General features: G+C 42.0%; 2 protein-coding genes across 6 annotated transcripts in view; one reads left to right on the top strand and one right to left on the bottom strand.

The window, feature by feature from the left end:
• Window positions 1-22196, bottom strand: part of LOC135161293 (protein tiptop) — a 124765-nt gene that overhangs the window by 43551 nt on the left and 59018 nt on the right. Inside the window, exon 1 of one of the 5 annotated variants that reach the window (XM_064118731.1) lies at window positions 5363-5845. The exons of the other annotated variants lie outside the window; for them this stretch is intronic. The gene's annotated coding sequence lies outside the window, so the exon portion shown is untranslated. Of the gene's footprint in view, window positions 1-5362; window positions 5846-22196 lie in introns of those variants that run through there. 5 annotated transcript variants of the gene reach the window in all.
• The window catches only part of LOC135161295 (zinc finger protein 91-like), a 91881-nt gene that overhangs the window by 27176 nt on the left and 42509 nt on the right, over window positions 1-22196 (top strand). The window lies entirely within an intron of this gene.

The following is a 22196-nucleotide window of genomic DNA, read 5'->3' as shown; positions in this document are numbered from 1 at the left end:
TGGTTGATTCAAGATATTTAATCTGGCGTAATTGACCCCTTTGATTTGTTGTTATTTATCGTTGAAGAGCTTTACCTATAAGATTTATATCGTCAGTTTTGACCTACACGTTCCCACCTAAATTATTATAACAAATGAAGTCCAGCTGCTACCATAAAATGAATCAGTATGGGCTGAATACTGTTGGTCAAATCTATTTGACCTTCACCATTTGACCCATACAATTTCATCCAGATTTGTGCAATCAGAGAAGTTTGCTAACATGAAATTATTTGAGTGAATTATTTGGGTCAAATATATTTCTCCCATATGCAGTTACTTGTTTGATTGAAACCTGTGGATCACATCAACTTGACCCACAATATATACCTCAATGGGTCAAACAATTCGGATTCAATTCTCTTCACCAAACAAAACCCATCACAATCCGCTAAATCACGTCAAATAAATTAACGTAACCCATAATATTTCCTACCCCATTAAGATAAATTTATATGAGTCCCATTCTATGGGTAAAATCCCCTAAAGTTAGCCCACCCACTTCTCCCCAAATCTGTTAAAGTTCCCTCGAGAAAAAAATTTCATCAATTGCCGATTATCGCTGATATTTAACATTCCGTTGTTAACTCTCCCCAAAAAAATTCATAAATTCCTCAATGAAATAAACCTACCAATGTTATAACCCCAAGCCCGTATATTTGTCTGGAAAAACCAGTTATACAACAACACGGTTATATATAGATTATTTTTCGATATGAAAAAGAGGATAATAAAATAACGAAAAAACGTTGGCCCATTGATAATTCAAAGCCAAACGATAACTTTTCCCGTGCTCATCTGTCGTTGTGTTTTCAGCCTGTACTACCCCCTTCCCTCCCCCATACTCCCCACCCCGCGAACCACTGGCACCCACACATCGGTATTCGGCAATGAGATGTACAAACACACAAGCGGGATTGGTCTATCGGTGCGTGAAATGGAAATCGAGCGAAATGAATTTGTATGCGAGGCCTTTAGTGAGGGATATATGTGAATGAAGCGCAAGGGGGTGGGTGGGGTGAGGAGGGGGTGATAAAGGGTGGGGAGGACATGGAGTGGGGGGTACAGCGGCCGCGGGCGCGCCAAATTAGCGCCACACGCCGGAGCGATCTGCTAATATTTTTTTCATAAAGCTACCGCTCATGATTTCCACTCGCTTTTCCACATGTGTCGGCAATTGTTATCTCTCTTCGTTCAGTTTCTATGACGTGTTCACAAATTTATTAAGGCAGTTGTAATTATTATCGGAAAAGTAATCCCTTTGACCTGATGACGAGGGGAAAGAGAGGGATTTTAATGGATCGGAAATGGGTTTTCAATTTTTTTTTTCTACATTTTTTCCAGTGAGTTTTTTTTATTTATCAGAATCCGGGGAGATTTAGGGTTTATTTTTTAATCTATATCTTTTAAGTTTGGTGTGATCATCCACCATCAGTATCTTCAGCTGGTAGTTTTTATCGTTGCAATTGATAATTTATGAATAGATCGTCTGATTTTTTATGGGATTTTAATGGCAATTGGAATTCATTGGAACAAATGGAGAAAAAATGAATTGTTGAAGAGATTATCCCTTTTTTTGGGGCTCGGGGAGGGAAATTGATGGGGTGAGAGTGGTTTCATGTAATTTTCTACTGCATTTGACTATTTTCTGTGGAGAATTGACTCGCGCGATATTCAGCCCGACCGGTGATTGGAGTAGAGGCAACAAAACAACCCGAGTCAGCCCGAAGGCACAAATATCGATCTGATACATAATTAAATACCAGCACTGGTAAAGCATCACAAAGAGAGCTTACTTCAGCTTTGATCTGCTGACAGACGGGGGCCGTCATCGACGACTTCAATGGATCCCCTTTACCCCACACTGTTGTTACTCGCTGAATCAGTTCATGTGAAGGTATGGGGTAGTAACGCACGCGACGCGATGCGTTGCCTCGACAAATGTACAAATACGATAGCCCTTATTCTCCCTTTGCCATTCACCGTACTTCATCTTCTATGGGTTTTCGAACAGTAGCAAATGCCTCTGGCAGATTTTTTGGAAGGAAAAACCCAACCTGTCGACTCTTTAAATTCAATTTCATTTATTGAGGACGAACGTTCATCAAGTCTCAGTACAGAAAAAAAATGCGGGCAAAATTGTCATGTTACCACGGTAAAACGGCTTCATTTAGACAAAGCCAGGAAAATTAACAGGTCAGTACCGGAATTTTTCTCGAATCTACCGCGAAATATCACTAGAACGTCCAAAAAAATTCCAGTCCTGGCAAGTGAATGCTCTTGAACCCAAAATAGTTTTCATAATTTTCGCGGCGCAAGGAAATTTGTTGTATCCAGCAAAAATTTTGCGCTAGGAGCTACGATAAAATGAAAATGTTCATAATCAAAATCGTCAAAAATCTAATATTAAACGTCTGACAGGAAAAAAAAGTTATTGAAAAAATATCGAAGATCTCTCAAGCAAATGTTCCACGGAATCTCGAATAAAAAAAATCCTCCCATAGCATTCGTAATGATAATGAATTTGAATAATTTATTTTAATTGAATGTCATAACTCGCGATAAATTGGCGAAACGTACTTTAAACAGCGGCTGAAAAATAGCTTTCATTCGAATTGTCAAAGAGCTAAATTGCAACTCTCAATTTTTTTCCATTCACAGAAGAATTTTAAACCCAGATGCAGTGAAAGCCGATGAATATCTTATCGCGATCTCCACTCGAGCCTCGCATGAGAATAATATTAATAAAAATTCCCCGCCCCGAGAGTTGTTTATCATAGAACGAGAGACAGGTCAGAGACAGGTGTATCCACGAGCAAATCATATGAACACGGGTTTCCTCACTTCAGCGAATCATATTAGTTAACATTCGAGCTGACTCTCGTGAAAATAATTCCCCTTCCTCTCCCTCTCGTTCCCCCCGATGATTAGTGATATATATGAAACCAGCTTACAACTCGCCTACGTTCTAAACGATTTATCAATCACCCACTCGAAATACATTATGGGGAGTATTTTTTTTAAAGTACGTGAGAGAAGTTGAGGTACGTCTAATGTTCAAAGTAATAGAGGGACGTGAGTGGAAAACAAAACGCCTGATGATAATTCATTATTCCAAAGACATCTCGATGATTTTTATAACTCGAGAATAGATTTTCTATGAAGATTTATATTATTAAGTACCGTAACATTATTAGCGGAATTTTTCCATTTTTTTACTGTTCAACACCACTTTTACAACCCGTACGGTGATTGCCGACAATCAGCCGACGGTCAGCCGATGATCAGATGATTGTTGGCTGAACATCGGCCGATGATCGGCGGTACTGCTAACGTTAGCGAAGACTACATAGAATAATAATAACATATATATATATATATCATATCGCACCGGAATAGAGAGCCTATCAGTAGAGACACGATCTTGAAGAATATCACATGTGACGCGAATAGCATCGGCATTTTTCCCTCTCAACAGCCGACCTTGAACCACCTCACAACCACCCAATAACTAATCCACCCAAACCACCCTCGAATTGAAGTCCTCGCTGACGTGAAAAAACGCCTCGTTATCGATACGAGACCGCGAATTCCCGCAGTATCCGAGTACCGAAGTGATCGATTGTGGAACGCATGGCGCAGATCGCCGGTTGCAAGCATGACATTTGGATAACGTGGTATAAGCGCAGTCTGCCGTATACATCAACATTCGAGTGAGACAACACGTGCGTCCGCAGGTGTGTGAACGCCCGGACTTTTACAGCGGCCGTACGTGTGAGGGAGTTGATTTAACACAGTCACAATGCGCAGGCGAGCGAGAGCGAAGGCGCGATAAAGAAAGAGAGAGCGAAAGCTCGCGCGTTAGAGAGAGAGAGAGAGAGAGAGAGAGAGGGAGAGCGAAATGTTGACGTACGTTCACACGTCCCCCCGGTTAGAATTCAATGCGAGAGCTACGTTTGTGTATACAGAGCCACACCGACTGCGATTAAGTGCATAAAAGAGCACTTTTTATCCTCACTAACACGCGGCCGCGCGCTTTAAAAAACGTTTACCAACACATAATTGCCGACAAACGTGTCATCATTTTCCTCAACTCACTCGCTTTATTTTTTTTTTCTACGCACACATCGCATTTTACGACTGCCAATCCGTCATGCGTCATGACGCGGAATAGTTTTGATTCCCTCCTTGGCGAGGTAAATAAAAGTGTCATCGCCTGGACTGCTCTGGGTTTGTCCAACATTTTAGAAAATTTCACCCGGTCTCGCGGTAAAAATATCCTCCGACACATTGTTGGGATAGCACTAATTCGCACGAGCGAAAATTGTGACAGGTGATTGGAATTATCGCGCTGACGAATCATTGAACTTAATCGCCATTTTATTTCTTTGTGTCGGGTTAGCGTGAATCACTCGCTCGGCTTGTTAGAAATAAATAAAACACGATGGAAACGCGCATAGAAAATTCCAGATATCTTCCAAAGAATCGTTAAAAGTTCGGCAGAAGATCTTCCTGATGACCCAATAAAAGACTGGAATATTTTGGAGATTCTTTGGAAGGCAATCTTTATTTACAAATTCCGTGGAAGATCTTCAAGCGAAAATTTGTGTTTGCAGATACTTCGGAATAATTTTTTAAACATATTTTATGGAATACAGAACTTGTTCTAGACGAATAATTCTTCTGAAGATTTCCGTAAATGGAATTTTTTTCTTCGCGAGAGGCTAATTCACCGCCACCTCGTTCTGCCAACGGTATAATTTTTCATTATTTTCCGCAAAATACGTGCACAATTGTGTCTCGTTAAATCTCCCTCCGACACCATCGAAATGAGGCGCTCAACTGCCATTGAATTGATGTTTAAAGCGCTATGAAAATACCAATTCGCACGTGGAAATTAAATCCATCGTCACTCAGTCACTAATAACGTAAATAAATTTTATAACGCAGCAGAACAATTTTACGCGATTCCCACCCGCCAATCAATTCGGGAATGAGCATTGTTTCAACTAAAAATTCTAGTTAATTCACTTTAGCAAAATTTTTCTCAACGAATTCCCGCTGAATGCAGCACACACGTAAATTCCGCGCCTCCTCATTCTACCGTCTTTTCAAATGAACCACTCACTCAATTCATCCACCACCTGCTGTACACACACCTTCACTATTGTTTACATAACCCATAGTAGACAGCCGTGGCTAGTCGATAAGATAAAGAGCCGATGGGAGTAAAATGAAAAGAAACTCAGGTAAAAAAAAATGCACTGTAACGTGATATTTCGCGGTTGAATCCGGAACATTTCGTAATTATTCTGGAACTCACCGCAAGTAGTGGCTCCAGATGGATAAGATCCGTCACTCGTACCGGTGACACTAATCACTCTGATTACTTCGTACCCATGCCAAACGATGAAATATGAGATCTCGTCGTTTAAAAATCATATTTCACAGCATCATTATCACGTGTTCAACTGACAATTGGCAGTATCGAGTATATTCCAATATCCAATAAAATTATAAACTAGCACTCAAGTCATCACTCAAAACTCTTTTCACTCGTTACTATTATTATTTTAAATATTTTATCACGCCGTTACTTCATTCCGTCTGCCTGATATTTCACAGTTTTTTTCAATGACGAAACAGCTGGTGAAGACTCACAGAAGAAAAACGCGATAGTGGGATGCGACAGGAGACGATAAACAGGTAATTTGTTTTTTTCAAGTAAAAAATTGTTTGGACGCGCTATTGTGACGCAAGGATTGTACACCCTACCGGATCGGCAGCACGTGGCGCACTGACGGCTCCGCGCTTCTCCCCACCACTCGGTGATTTTTCCCCGCTTCAGGAGAATCCCCCTCCCGCGGCCCTGACCTATCCCCACTCTGGGGAGGGACGCCGCGCATTTCCCCCTCCCCCCAGGCAACATCAATACACCATCGCCACAGTCCCATTCCACTCACGCCCCCATCCCATCCAGCACTAGAGAGCTGGTGAGTTGTCGGTTTTCGGAATCGCCGGTCTTCGCCGATTTTTTGGAAGGTGTTTGTTTTTTTTTTTCCAAGGCGATAGGGGTAATTTGCGGTGACCAGGGGGTTTCACGGAGCGCACAGAGGGGTCTTAACTGATTATCCGATATTTTGAACTCTGCATTTTTGAGTAAAAGACATTTTACGAATTAATTATGAATTTCTAATCTACAATAGAAAATCGAAATTTTTCAATTTCCTAGAATTTCTATTCAGTCATTGTCGAGTCATTCAATTACACATGTAATTCGAAACTCCCCTTCCCAATCGTCCTCTCCAATTTTTCACCAGCTTTCACCAATCACTCATCCCCCCCCTCCCCCAAAATCCAACGTATTTTCCTCATCGCACCCGACCCAAAGAAAAAAATGGAAAAAATAATAATTCCCATAACTTTTACGAGTGCAATAATTTCTCGACAAGAATGAGGGGATTCTCAGTGTATGTATAACGAATCGTTTTCCGCGTTTCTTCTTCAAACCTATCGAATGACACTACCGGCACAAGTGGTGGCGATGGGATGTTAGACAGGGGGAGGAAGAGGGGGATGTGGGCTTGGAAGTGAACGCGAACGACGATGGGTTACTATACGTTCCATGGATCAGGGAGCTCGATAGCGTGCCGAAGTCGAGGCGTACGGCAATAAATCCATTTTTCGGTGAAGGGTCGGCAGAGTGGCGGGGCGAGGAGCTGGCAAGGTGAGGTGGGGTGTGGGGGGGGCGAGTGAGAGAGGGGAGAAAGAGCCGAGAAGGGTCTGATTAGCAGCCTGACTCGACCGTACAGGATGACAGCACGGTGAGTTATAATATTGCCCATCCATCTATTTATCTACTCTCTATCGCGTCGTTTCCCGTCTCTACGATTCAGCCCTACCATTGCACCCTCATGTGTTGCCCCCTCCCCCTCCCAATGCCCCCTGAACGCCCCAGTCAGCCGAACCTTTGAGTTTGAAATGTCGTACATCAAGGAGAATGGGAGAAATAAATAAAATTAGGACGAGCATTGTAATAAAATTCATGTGGGAAACAAAACACATTTTCGGAGGCTTTTTTTTTATCTGGATGATGTATCTGGGATGAGGATGACGTTATTGATGAGTGGATTATCATATTCGGGGGGAGGGAATACAATTATTTTGAGCGGGAATAATAGTTTTTCGAGGGTTATTAATTTTTTTTTCTTGGACCGTTGGATTTTTTATTGGGGATTATTTCTATTTGGTGTGGGGGAGGGGGTGTAGCGTCTTACACTTACGCACGTGTAGGTAGGGGATGACTGATGGTTGATGGACAATTTTTTGTTTACGGAGTCTGACTGGGGTGAGGATTAGTACTCATCTCAGGCAGGCAGTTATTATCTGATTATATTTACTTCTTTTCCGTTCTGTATTCAGGTAGAAGATAAGTGATAAATTCATTATTCATTTTGGGAATTATTGTATTGTTGGGGGATTGACATTCACGATGCACCTCAATCCGGGCAGGGGAGGAGGGAGGGGTTGATTCAGTAGGTAGGGGAAGTGTAGGACTGCCGCGAGACACGATGAGAGAACCAATTTCCCGGTTTCATTTCCCAATTTTTACCGAAAAATTCTCTTCCTTGTGATACTGCCCGAATTTCCAAATTCAAAGAAATAAATTGTTAACCAGGTTGAAAAGGTCTGCTTGTACTCCTCCTTATGCAATGAAAAAATTTGCAAGTAGAATTGATTTTAAGGAGATAGCAATAATTTGTCAATATATAAAGGAATGTTAGTCAAGAATTTAGTATTAGATCGACAGTGTAAATCAATCACTATGTACTGATTTCAACAGTTGAAATAATAATTAAAGAAAAACCATGACGTGACTCCTTGATAATCCTCAATAACATTTCCAAAAACAATTAAGGTGCAAAACAGTTACCAATCAGTCCCGTAATTTTTCCAGAATAAATTTCCCCCGGTGAAACAAAATAATTCACGAATCGTGTCTGGCTAATTCACTTTTCTACTCACATCACGTGAAGGAAGGAGAAAATATTCTCGAATCATGATATCCACCGAATGATCTAATGCATTTGCGCAGGCACTTGTGTGAAAGTCTCGTCACGACTTCACCCTCGGAGAAAAATATGATTTGCGAGTCATCTAAAAATTACCCACACTTAATCTATTCACTGAATTTATAGATTTGTAATTTATATGGGCTATTTATATTGAGATTGCTAGAGGCAAGGTTAAGGAGGGGGATAAAAAAGTAAAAACAATATAAATAAAATTGGACATGTTACATGGAGCTGGAGAGGCTACCCATAAGAGAAAAGCGTGGATGAGAGAAGGAGAGAGATGAGAATAAATGAAGCTCATTCGATATTACATTGAGGTGACCCCTCGCAAATCTTTGGACTCTGAAAGCAAAACGCCCGGGACACCTCTCTATACATTTTCAACTGGAAAGATGCATCCCGAACTTTCGACGGGAACCAGTTCATATATCTCAAGTATGGTCGCCATAAATAAGCTAACCTGTCCGTTCGTTCTGTTCGCCGTCGGGCGATTCTCCTCTCCCCCATTCCCTCCCTCTTTTAACCCTCCATTCCACCTTCTTCTTCTCCACCTCCTCATCCCCACCACCAACAATTTCCTGAACCAGGGGGCTTATAATGATATTCGATACGGGAGAATTGCGCTCGAGGTTGATTTCAGCATGACTGACAATAGCAACTCGCATGGGCCCCAGTCTGCGAATATTTTTCAATCCACCGAGTCATCATACCCTATGAGCCACTCGAGAGTAAAAATTTCCTTGAAAAGTCGTCTGGGTATTTAGCAATGAATAATTGAAAATACGCGGATTTTAAAAGCTTCTTTTGGAGGTGTGACGTCAATTCACCGGAGAGGAGCTTGCCATTCCCACCGCTGGCGGCGCTGTTGAGGTATTCCGGCGTCTCTCCAAGGGCCGGACGCTCGGCGACAAGTTGAGGGGGTTATGCCCGCAACAATTATTCAAAATGGCATAAATATTCTAGTCCAGGAACGATACATTTGACATCACTCGCGAGAGAATGTATAAAGTAGAAATAATACAGCGTAATGAGCTTACACCAACATCCCACGCTTTAACGAATAAACTAGTGGCTTCCATCTCGATGCCTCCTTGTAATCCGGTTCCTAAGCCGCCTATGGGGAGAGTATATCGATGATGCGGTGATATGCAAAGTTGTTGGATAAAATGACGATGAGGGAGAAAATCGGTGGCTTCCGTCTCGCATCTGAGACGTGTCTACGGCAATTTTAATCTGTTAACTGCTGCATTAAGCCGGCATAAAAATATATTAATGGTTCAATTTGTGACAGATTGCCCCGACATTCCCCTTAACTCAGTAAGGAAAAACCTTGTGCTGATTTTATCCAGGAAATATGAAAATTTCATAAAATTGATCGCTGAGAAAATAGGGAATATTTTTGAATTATGATGCATTGGTTTATTTCAAATTTAATTTATTTGACGGTCTAGTCTAGTGAGTAAATGAGGCGCTCGCTGGGGAACTTGGGAGAAATAACCAAAATTGGAGCATTAAATTCGTCAAGTAAAAAAAAACATATTTCGTCTCCGTCTCATGTTTTGAAGCACATTTTTTCCCCCGTGATCCCGCATCCGGGGAGTCGCTCTCGGATTCCTGTCGGTCACCGCAGATTTACGACAGGACCTCGGAGAGAGACAGAGGGAGTGTGTGAGCCAGGGGCATATAGAAAACCAGGGTGGTTTTGTGCAACAATGAAGCAACGCCATTTGTCACAAGGGTGCCTTCCTACTCGTAATAACGTTTGGCTCCGTAACACAGTCGTGCTTTCCAACGGACTCACGGTTCGACCTTTTGCCTTACAACTCTTGTCTCCGCGTTGCCTTTTCGTGATCTCTAACCAATGTTTTTGGATTTCTTATTTTATCCATTGTGGAGGTGAACATTCTTCGACTGGTTGGTGACGTTCAAAAAATTGTAATATGCTGTTACCGTTCGAGAAATGCTAATTAATTGAAGTCGTGAATGGAAACAGAAAAATTATTTCGCTGAGGCCAGTGGACTTGAGAGGTTATGCATGGACGATTTGACTTTTGACATTTGAAGTCATTGTGCAAATCTACCTGCGCGGAATGGAAGGATTTCGTGGAATTTTTTTGGAGCCCTTCCTTTGCGGTAAAAAAATATCATCAGAAGAATTGGGTTAGAATTTTGGAGACAGTTACCGTTTTGAGATAATATTAACTGGGTTAAAAAGGGTTGACCCACATTATTTGTTTGGCTGATATAATTCAATTTATCCCATAATATTTAACCTATCCGAATTTTTTCGATAATGCGAAGTGCAGAGGATTTGCAGAATGGCATAAACCCCATCAATTTGACCCACTGTATTAGCCTCCACGGGTCAAGTCACCTGGAAGTTATCGGTATGGTCCACCTGCCCGACAAATCGGCCGACGTCAGCAGCAATAAACAAATTGAACAACTAAAATGAAACTATGCAGACCGCAACGACAAAGTCAAATCGAATGGGTCAACTTATACGAATTGACCCAATAAATCCACTCTCAATTACCAGCACTGAGTGTTACCACAGGATCCCCCACCTCTTAGCACACATGTTGCCTCGTACCTCCAGATATTTATGCAATTGTCATACAAATAGCCCTGTTATTCTGTCTGGACACCCTCAAAGATATCCTCACGCATTTTCCCTGAATTCCAAATTGGTTTAAACATATTTCCCGTGAAATGGAACCTCAAAAAAAAATTCGAAACAACGAATTCAAACCGATTTACCGCGGTGAAAACGATAACAGCGACGTACCCCTCGACACGCATGTGGTGTGTTGTGCGAGGCGTGGGCGACGAAGAAGTGCAAAAGATAGAGCGTATACCCTCGGAGTTATGACGAGTCGACGGGCATAAAATTCTCAAAACCGATAAGATTGCGGTTGGAGCACTTCTTCCCGTGAGACTCCCATTCCCTATCATTGAATTTACGATTATCCCTTTTCGCCGCTTCTTCCTCCCAACAACAATGATAAATAATGATTGAGACATTTAAACAATCTCGATTCTGGAATCACGTTCATCGATACACTCGGTCAGTGTGATTACGATTTATATCGAATTGGCTTTTGATAAACTCGGAGGTGTTTCTATTCATGTGGATAATCGATGTGTTGATCCATTGTTTACGCCCTTTGTTTGTTGTTCGATGAGAGTTGAAAGTCATCGTCAGGTTCACGAAGAAGATATCGGAGGGGCTATGATCCACATAATACAACTTCAATAACAAATTTCTTGACTCAGCATGACGGGGCTGACTTCCCATTCAGAGGGATTGGGCTTTTGAGTGATGAGAGGGGAATGTGATTTTGAGAAATGTACGCAGGCTCTGAGAATATGACCTGATCTGTCATTCGTTCGTCATTCGATTGATGAAAAATTCAGAAGAAAAAAAAATATATTTAAATGAATTTATGTTAAATACGTGAATTTTTACAATTTTCTGTTCATTTCATTGGTTTTACCGAAGTAATTCTCGACTGGACTCTTCCTCTAATCTACCTCCCCTTTTTTTCCTCTCATTCCTATCTGTTATCGTACTCTTAGTGGAGCACCACTCGAGGCAGGACTGCACTGGAAACCATATAAAAACCATATAAAACCCCAGTTGCCTGCCTGGCCGGTCATGCAGTGCCCTAATATATCGATCTGTTACCGAGAGTAGATGGAGACACTAGACCGTTGCTAACAAAGAGTATTCACACATTTACATATCTTAAACACTAGAATCGAAAGATGTTCATGTTCAGCACCTCGGCACTGCATTTATTTATGATCTTTTAGGGCCTCTCTCGCTAATTTTCTAAACCCGAAATGCAGTTTCGTAATAAAACTTTGATTTTGTCGATCAAAGATCTCTGAGAAGTCCTAGGAAGACAATTTTTCTCTGAAAACCTGTTGAGAAAAGGATTTTCTTTATAAATTCCACAGTTAAATTCACAATATCCTTTACCAAAAGTTTATTGTCTTCTGAACAATTTTACGTCATCAAGAAGATCTTCCAAAGATCTGTGGATCATTCTTCTAACCATTTCTCAAAGACCTTCAGCCGACGAAGATTTTTCTGCTCAACTCATTCTAATAATCCACACTTGAACCAGTAATTTAATTACTAATTCGAACGTGTGAAGTAACGATAGGCCCAATTAATAGTATAAGAATTTAGCGACGCGTGTTGAACACAAAATGGAGAAAGAGGGGTAGGAACGAGGATAGAGGAATCGGTTGGCGATCAACTGGCGGTTGTACGTCAATCTGATCCAAACAGAGGGAGCCCAAGCGCTAAGGAATCGAGGGGGGGCCCAAGATGGCCGCTCAACAGCGCACATACGGGGCCCCGGTTCGCCGGCATCACCGACATTTAGCATAAATCACTCCCGCTCCGCTCTCTTTGTCTCGTTATCTCGCTCTCGCACGCACTCTCCGGGGCCTTTCTTGCGATCCTATACGCGCCTGAATGTGACCGCTGTAAATGCGGAGCTCTTCTCAGTCTTTCTGCATGGCTCTATGTATTATCCCTCCACCTTGTTGTATCCCTCCCCCTATACCCCCTCCCCCGTACCATTCGAAGCATCACCTTGGCAGCCAGCTAACGCTACCACTCGACACAATCTTTCAAGTTGAAAGTTGTGCGGTGATCGTGATGATTGTTATGGATATGTTGCGATTTATCATCACCAGCGGACAAAAAAATTTGTAAGAAAATATATAACTGTTTTTGGATAAACTGACTGACTGATTTTCCTTCTTGTTCATTGAAAGTACAGGAGAATAGTTTTAAGAGTAGACCCGAGAGACTCATTAATTGGGCCGTCAAGTTTTCGGAAAATTCTTCAGGAAATTACAAAAGACTCATCGGAAGATTTCCCGATGATTTTTCCGAAGATTTCGCACTGGTTTTCGGGACCGAAGGCAACTGTTTATGAAAAATACTATTTAGATAGTAATTAACGAGGCGGCAATGTTGACAGTGACTTTTGTCATATCAGATTGAGTACACGCGACCCACCTGACACTCACACACCTCTGCATATTCCCGGTGGTTGGAGCAGAGAATAAAAAAAAAACTACAACAGTATCCAATCCCCGGTGGCACGAAACGAAACGCTCTCACTTTCAGCGTCATTTAACTCGCGTTGTAAAACGTTTTACGACATTTATATATAACTCGGTGTATATGTATGATTGGGAGCCTATCAGCTTGGCTCCAGTAGTTTATGACACTTTCTCCGGGTCCCCGATGTCGCTCACCCGCACGCGTTATTCTCGCGAATCGCTGAGTGGAATTAGATGTTAAATTCATCAAGCGCAGTAATTATAATTACTAATTGGCGATTATCGTGGCTCATGGAGTGGATTGAAAAGTACATTCGTATTAGGAATGCGATAGTTATCGGCTGATAGACGGCCAATGAACTGCGTGTGCATAGGATAATTGCTCGGGGACTTGATTTTTCACGAAATACGCAGCTGCAGAACCGGTAGTGAAGATCACTTACGGCTTTATGGGTATGCGTGGGTGACAGGCGGATCGGTCACTCTTCGGTTGACTGTTTTTTTTTAATGAACAAGCCTCTCAGGTCTTGTTATTGAATGCTCGCTCGAGACTGCACTTGGCCAACCAGCGACTCCAATGAAGACGTCCAGACGGTCACTGGAGACTTTTGAGGTGATTTTTGAGATTAGTAACTGTTTCCTAGGGAATTTCGAGAAGTGAAGAATTGTCTATCGAATATCTTCTGAAAAATAATGTACCTCGGGAAGAACTGGACTCCTGACAATTTTTTTTGGCGGACCAAAGAGCTCTTCAGATAATCTTTCGATGATTTTTCTGAAGATTTCTGAACGATCTACAACCAACAAAAATACTTCTACTCGGGATTCCAGGGGCAGATATGTTTCTACGGGGATCTCGATGTAAGCCGTCATTAAGACACTACTTGTTACATCACGTTGACACCCACACCGAAACTCCCAGCTACAGTAGCATCGCAATTTATTCATGATTCCGCCCAGCTTCTCTCGGCCAGGTTCTATGGGCTGACCGTGTCAATCACGACTGCAACGTCCACTGTATTTTTTACCGAGAAATGAGAACAACGATGGTGACAGACTTACCGCCCCAAAAGTGTACCGTTGGTTGCACTACACGGGGTATATATATCTGTTGGAGACCGTGTTGAAAGAGTCGGGCTGGGGCTTGGGGATCGCCATAAATATCGATGGTGACATTTTTAGGAAAAAAATCCTCGATGAGGCATGAAAAAACGACTCAGACCCTTGAGTCATTTTGGCCTTCAAGCACATGGCAGGAGTTTCTCGCCTGCTTCAAGGATTTTTCCTCTTTATTCGAAATTGAAGCGATCACAGTGTGAAAGATATCACAGGACAAGGAATTCGGATCTTACGATCTCTTAAAATTCTGGAGTTTTCCGGAATTTTAAGTAAAACCTGAAACTTCCGATTCGTCATAGTCAACCAATCATGGAGATTTTTTTTTTCTAATAATCTACAATCTACCTTCATAGAACGACAGGATACTTTTCACCAGCATTTTAAAAAATCACATGAGCGCCATCAACCCCACGGAAGTGCCCGCAACCCTTCACTGAACACTGGACAATGTTTCTCTCAAACTTCACCGAATTTCCAGGAATCTGTCCCTTTTGAGTGATAACTGATGAGATTTTGATAATTTACTCAACCAAGTCCTCCCGACGCAATAAAATCGCGTGCATTCCCCGCGTAATCGCTCACGCACGTCCTTGACGCGATGAAATCCGTAGAGCCCTCGCCGCACACAAGCGTATGTCTCACTTACACCGTGTTACCTTCGGCGGCCGATGCAGGTTAGTCTGGTTATACGATATCATAAAAGAAATCACGTGAGAATTTGGTGTATATTTTCGTCCGGGATATCTTGTACCAACACTGCGCCCAGGGTAGAGAAACGATCAGGTTTTTGAGTCGCAGCTGTCTCCCAGTGGAGGCGAAAGCACGTCACTCTGGCTTCACTCTCTCGGGCTTATTCTCCCGGTAACCGATGAATGCTTTTCATTATGCGTTATCTTGGGTCCGATCTTCCGCGTAACCCTTTTTATTCGGTCTGTATCGGTCGGATTTGCCGGGATGCGGACCTCCAGATCCTGAATTCAATATTGGGGAGTTGCGAGGAGATTTTTGTGAATCTTCAGAAGATTTGTAGTGCACCATAAGGATCTGCATAAGACCAACTCTGCCAGAAAAAATTTATTGTTCATCTACCTGCAGACACTATTCATTCATTCATTTGATCTTCTAATTAAGAATGGTCTTCCGAGAGTGTCTAATAGAATTGGCTTCTACGTATTTAGAAACTGGAAGGCAGCTATAAAAATTTTCCTTCCTTCGTGGAAAATCGTCTCCAAAAATCCTCCAAAGATCGTCCAAAATTGTCTTCCGAAGAGCTTTCGATTGTCTTTGGAGGACTTTGTCTTTTGATCTTTTTGGTTCGCCAAGGAAATCTTCACAAGAGTCTTCACAAGGTTTTACCAAATATTCCTGAAAATATTCCAAGGACACTTTTCTTTCTACGAATTTTTCTAGATACGAAGCTGATTTTCCAACGAAATATATATCACTAGCTTCCTAAAAAGTCGAAAAACTAGACTCGTCTAGTCATCAACAGGAGAGAGGTTTGATTAACCACGTATGCCAGTGAATTACCGTATGAATTACCACGCTAACACGATTCCACTAGGATGTTGTGCTGGTTGGTTGTGTATTCGAGCTACAGTTGAGCACGATTAACCTTCTCCTCCACTCTACCGGCTCTGTACACATCCTGTCGACGGGTGCGAGAGAGCAGTTAGTACAGGGGTAGTGTGCCTACGTTTCACTGTTGATACACCTAGGGGTAGACCACGAATTACCCTTTCGTCGGGGTGAGCTATCAATTTTGGGTCCGTGTGCGGACACCGATACTCACCTATTACCCTCATCGCGACGTGTGCACAAACATCTCTACAATCAAGTGTTTAATGCGGAGGATGACACGATTGTATCACTTTGTCTCACCGATGATTTTAATTAAAATAGCGGTTAAGAATCAGGAGGTCGATTAACGATGATGGTAGCATGGCATCGAATCAATAAAATCTATGTTACATCCGGTTTACGTCGAACGGCAGAAATTCAAATCTGTTATCTATTTTAATAAGATTAAAAGTTCTATCTGTAACTAATAAATTTTCTGAGGAGGTGGGGATGATTGTAAATAATTAATTTAAAATACAATTTCAAGCTGCAGAGACGCCACCACGCGGTGGCGTCATCATATTATTGAAGCTTTCAATTCAGACATTCCAACCGCAGAGAAAAATTCAATAAAAATCGCTGGAAATGAATTTCTTATTGCGAATTACGCGAATAGCTTCATAATTGTAGTGAATATTTTTCCCCGCGTATTTCTGATCTTCTTTTATATCAGAGTTGCCGGTGTAATTCACCTGATAAAGTTGTGTTTGAATCGACATCTGTAAAGGTATAGGGAGATGGCCCCATCGATGGCCAGTTTTTTTCCCATCTCTCTGAGAATAACGTAGACACTCCAAGACTTATTATTCAATGGGTGAAAGAGCCGCCCGCCACACCACGGTGACGACCGGGTGGCACGCATCTTGAAGAACTGCCTCTCACGTTTATCGTCCTCTGTCGCGTTTCATCCGGCAGTTATTTCGTTCCTAATAGCATGTAATATTATACGAAGAGTCACGTCCACTTGAATTCGCTGGTTTCTAACGCTCCGAGAACACGATAGCGACCGATCACGGGGCTGTTACGCTGTTGCTGATTTTTTTTCTACTCTACCATATGCTGTTGAGCACAATTGACCATCATTTGGGTGACTGTTGAATGGGCAGCTCGCGTTCAATTTTGGACGAGTGTATCAGTCCCATTAAAAATTTCATGATCAGGGAAATTTGATCGAGACTTTCAGCACTTTTTGCAAAGATAAATCTCCTCAGTAAAAGATCATGCCCATTTTATTCATACAGTTCCACTAATTTAATTTAATCGAATTTCAAGGATAAAACAGTAAAAAATGCAATAATGCAGGTGTAATCCACTGGAATGATAATTTTTACCGAAAATTGCTCGTATGATTAGTAAATTATCTACTCGGATAATTGAGTACGTATTTATCAATATCCGCACAATCGAAGGGTGCCATTGGTTGGGCACGGGTGGGGCAAGAGGGTGGCAAGGGAGGGGGGGGGGATATGTAGGCACTTTATGCTTTTATCCACACCGGTAAATCACCATAAAATAGTTTGAGAACTGTTCGTCCATAAAAATTGCACATTCGCATCGTGCATTGAACCGTCAATTTATTCGAGATAGATGAGTCCTCTATACGTTTAAACGACCTCACAATCGATAGTATGTGTACATACAAAAAGGGTGAGAGAGAGAGAGGGCCGAAACTGGGAAAATGTGTGTACTACGCTTTTCCCTTGTGCACCTATACTTTCCATGGGATATATAACAGAACCGCACAAAACGCCGATTCCAATTCGAGTGGCAAGGCAACATCGAATTGACTGTAATTCCGTTCAATGTTGCCTGTGACGGATGGATCAGTGTCAATTGCTCGCTGTGGCTGACCGAATCCTAACAAAAAAAAAATTCTGGAGAGGGGCGATACGGGGGACAGGAGGGGAGGGGAGGGGAAATGAGAGTGAGTGGTTAGGAGGCAAAAGGGAATGCCTGAATGAAACTTTATCAACACTTTGATTTAATCGATTTCGTGAATCGGTTTTTAATTGGGAGATGTATTTCAATTTTTAGAAGCGCGTCAATGATTTTGAGGTATTTCTGGCGGTCGATGGATTATTGGAAGAATGAATTAACTGCTGGATATGAGTTCAAGGAAAATTGGCGAATTTTTGGGGGATTTGATTTATCCGGTGATAATTATGATCACTTTCGTCTGACAGATTATCAGCTTTGAGTTCGTTGTCTCAACGAAGTCCGGAGTGGCTACGAATAATCATTCTTAATCTTCACATCTGATTCTTTGAGGCAGTCTGATCTGATCAAAATTTACCCTCAGACTTGTTAAAATGCAGGGAAAATTTATAAAAAAAAGCCTCATCGCATTAAAATCCTCTCCCCTGCCCCCACACTCGTCTAAACAATCTCCCTTAACTCTCATAAACCGAATCTGTAACCCCAAACTTACGAATTCACAGTGTTGTTTCAGGTCCTCCTGGCAATGAGACAAGAGATTCCAGGGGGATGGCTTTGTGGCGGTATTCGTTGAATAGAAGTACCGGAAGATGGGAAAAAACTGGCTCGAGGGGGAGCGGGGGGGTGGGAAAAGAAAAGAAAGAGGAATGAGAAGTGGACGACAACGTAAAAGAAAGTGGATAGGGGTGTGCGGGGCGGGGGTGGGCTAGTGGTGGAATGCTGGTGGGTGCACAACTTGATAATAATAAACTGAAAAAAGAGCAAAAGACGCGTTTATTTTAAAAGGGAAATGCAGCGCCGCATTTTTATGTCTTCGCCAGAACTTTTCATCTCGCGGTGGGTCTCAGCCCCTTCCCAACCCCCCCCCCCCCCGAACTCGTACTCGCTCAACCCTCTCGCTCATTCTCGCTTTCTCCTTTCATAGGGAGAGAAGGACGACAGATCGCGTGGCACACTTGTAGGGAGGGACGCACAGTGGTGAGTACCGAGTGAGCAAAGGGGTTGCCGGGAGGAGGGAACTGCAAAAGGGGGTGGTGAAACTAAACGTGAAATGAAACGGCAGACTGCCGCTGATGAAATTCATAATTTAGATCCAATGCGCTCTCTGTACCTCGTTTAGAAATACACTGCTATTTATAGTCGAAATTTTCTTTCGGAACGATCTTCAGTGCCGTGAAAACGCCCCGAGGCCCATCGTTGCTCCCTCTCCCCCTACCCCCGCGTCGCTCGCTTCGCTCGTCTACATGTTTCCTCGGGGAAGTTGAGACAGAGGAGAATCTCCGCGAATGGAAGGGGAGAGGGAAAAGTTGAAATTTTCGCAGGACATTCGCGAATACGGCTTCGCGTATTCTGAGATGCCTCGGATATATTCTGATGGTTTATTCGGGGGTGCGAGAGTTTTTTTTTTGGGAGGGGAGTTTTGGGGTAGTTGGTGAAAATCAAGAGGGAGATGTTGTTTGTTTTTATTAGACAGTAGTTACGAGATCTTCAAATGAGGTTTTATTATATTAGAAAGATATTTTTTGTGTTTCTGAAAGCGTTGAATTTCTTTTTCAATTTTTAAACTGGAAGTTCCATTAAATTTTCCATGAAAAAATAAATTTCACGACTCACTTCATTTTTCAATTTATGCCGGGGATAAATCGTTGATTAAAATGAAGTAAAGCATTTTATTAAAATGAATAAATTATCAATGATTTATTCTCAATAAATATATTGTTCAAATAATAGTAAATACCGCGAGGATTTTTATTTCAAAAAAATATGCTATTTATCCTATGCGAAGTGCAACTTTTGAAATTCTCCATTCGAATTTTCTCCTGAGTAAGGAATGTCTATGTGACCTTTCGAAACTACTCGTCATAATTCACCCGATAAAAAAATATAATTTAATGATGAATCCTCGCCGCCGCATATCCCCCCTGATTTCTAAAATTCTCAAAAAAAAGAAGAATCATCAGAGTGAATCAGAGATAATCTCAATGTCCGTCAATCGTGAATGATATAAAATTTCTCAGGCGTCGAAATACGGCAAAGAGGTCATAATTTAAACTTATTTATTCCATCCGACCAGAATATTCTGTGAAATCATTCGTGTCCCAACGACCTATCGAATGGACATAAAAATAATCGCCGGGCTCCTTGACTCACGAGGAGACTATTTACGAGCTATAGATCAAGCCGAGTGATGTTACCAATGGAGTTGAAGAAGTAAAATGGCTGATGTCGAGAGCCAAATGATTCGAGAAAAGAGAGGGAGGGATGGCATGTGGAGAGAAGAAGAAAGCTTGGTATGACGGTGGAACCATCGAAATTCATCAGGAATGTTCGATAATCATCCGTAAATCATCCCCTCTCTTCGTGAGGGATGCCAGCAATAGAATGAGAGAGATGAGACTCTCTTGTCTCTCATTCTCCTCTCCCCCTCGGCCCCTCTCAACCTGTACTCCGGATATACCTGCGCGTGGGTCAACCTTTATGGCGGGCATAACTCGCTTGATTTCTCTTGAGATTATCTTGTTATTTATTGGAACTGCGGATATATACGCGGTAAGTCTTGGACTTTTTCATCCCAAAATATCTTCTTCGTCTCCATCTAATGTCACTGGGAGAATGAAGAATTTCGGGGATTCAGAATGACGGGGAGAGGGGATGATTTCAAAGCGCTGACGGAACTCTAGACAATCTACTGAGGTACGTTGAGATTTAAGGTCATGTTATGACCTTGTAGTCCCCGTGGATGACATTGATTTGACCCACAATATTTAGCTCAGGATATTTGACCCAAAATATTGCCATCATGCCACTTGGGTCAAATCTGTGGAGTTATCTGAAGTAGTACAAAGTAAAATTATTTTGACCTACAATATCCATCCCCTGACATTTAACCCTCAACATTTCACCTCAATTCACGACCTCATTGACCCTCACGACTATATACCCAGTTTTCTCTTCATCAAAAAAAATTACTTTCAGTAACGACATCGTATTATTTACATCAACATGACAAACAGATGGGTCAACTCGTGCAAATTAACCCCTCACCAATTACGATCTATACCAGAATGCTAACGACTGCAATGCGAGAGAACGGAAATGGATAATTATAACGAAACGCGTCGTATCGTATTATTCCGCCTCTTTCTAAAAGCCAATTCGAGCTGAACGAGCTTTTCCGTACATATCTCCCAACGTCTCATCCCCTTTTTTCATCCCTTTTTTTTTATTTTTCACACAACCCCTTAGTACATATTCCATCTCTCTCCGCCCTTGTCTCTTCATTCTCGTTTTTGCCTTCTTCCTTCATGTCTTTTTAATCGATTCCCCCCCTCCACCCCCCACCCCATCCAACTCACCTCAACTCACATGAGTTTTCAGCCACTTTATACCTCTTTTCCACGTCTGTATCCCCGTTTATTTACGCTCGATGTCACGTTTTATTACAGAATGATATTTGCTAATTGAGAAAGAAGATAAATACAATGGGCTAATAACCGTTCATTCGTTTATAATGGTGTTGTGAAGCCTCCGGGGGGGCTTCAGACTCCAGTTGCCATTAAAATATGGAAAATGTATTTAATCGTAAAGTCGTATCGAAGAGAAAAATAAACGAAGTGAAATATTCAGAAACGAATGGCTGAGGTGTTAGCATTTATAGGAGAATTATATTTCCGTAATTTCAGAGGTTCTGGTAGAATAATTCAAGGGTCACCGGCTAGTTATGCCTCAAATGTTGGGGCAATAGTGGTTGACTACCGAAAGGAACAGGTTGGGTGACCCAGGTGGATGGCCTACTACACCTGTGAGGGCTATACCCAAAGGGTAATGTGAAACTGCACAATGAGTGGGGTATCTGATGACTGCTTTAGGGCGTAGGGCACCTGCTTTGTAGCCTGCTAGGACCCAAGGAGAAATTTAATGTCGCCATCAACTCGCTGCGAGTCTGTCCGGCGAGATAATGCTTTACGGTGATAGGCGGTTTGAAGAGGGCAGAAGACTCAGTGCTCATTGATTCACGGAGAGGAATTTTGATGGGGTACTTTTTTCGAAAGAATTTCCAGGGCCGTTTCAAGGCCACAGTGGAAGTGTTGATTTGTACCTTGTAAGTCGTCAGCGAAGACTTAAAAATCGGGACTTGACATATTAAGTCTCAAGTTTAAATAAGATATTTTTTATCTGTACGAAATAATGCGATGAGTTGATTGAGTGAAGTCCCGAAATTTTTAATATCCTCAACTTGAGACTTCTTCAAGTCCTGCCTTAAAAGAGGTGCTAATTAGAGGTAACGCGTTAAAATTATTTCGTGTAAACTTCAGTCTA

This window comes from Diachasmimorpha longicaudata, chromosome 4 (assembly GCF_034640455.1).
Source record: "Diachasmimorpha longicaudata isolate KC_UGA_2023 chromosome 4, iyDiaLong2, whole genome shotgun sequence".
Taxonomy (NCBI): Eukaryota; Metazoa; Arthropoda; class Insecta; order Hymenoptera; family Braconidae; genus Diachasmimorpha; species Diachasmimorpha longicaudata.
This window is presented reverse-complemented; position numbering and strand designations above follow the sequence as displayed.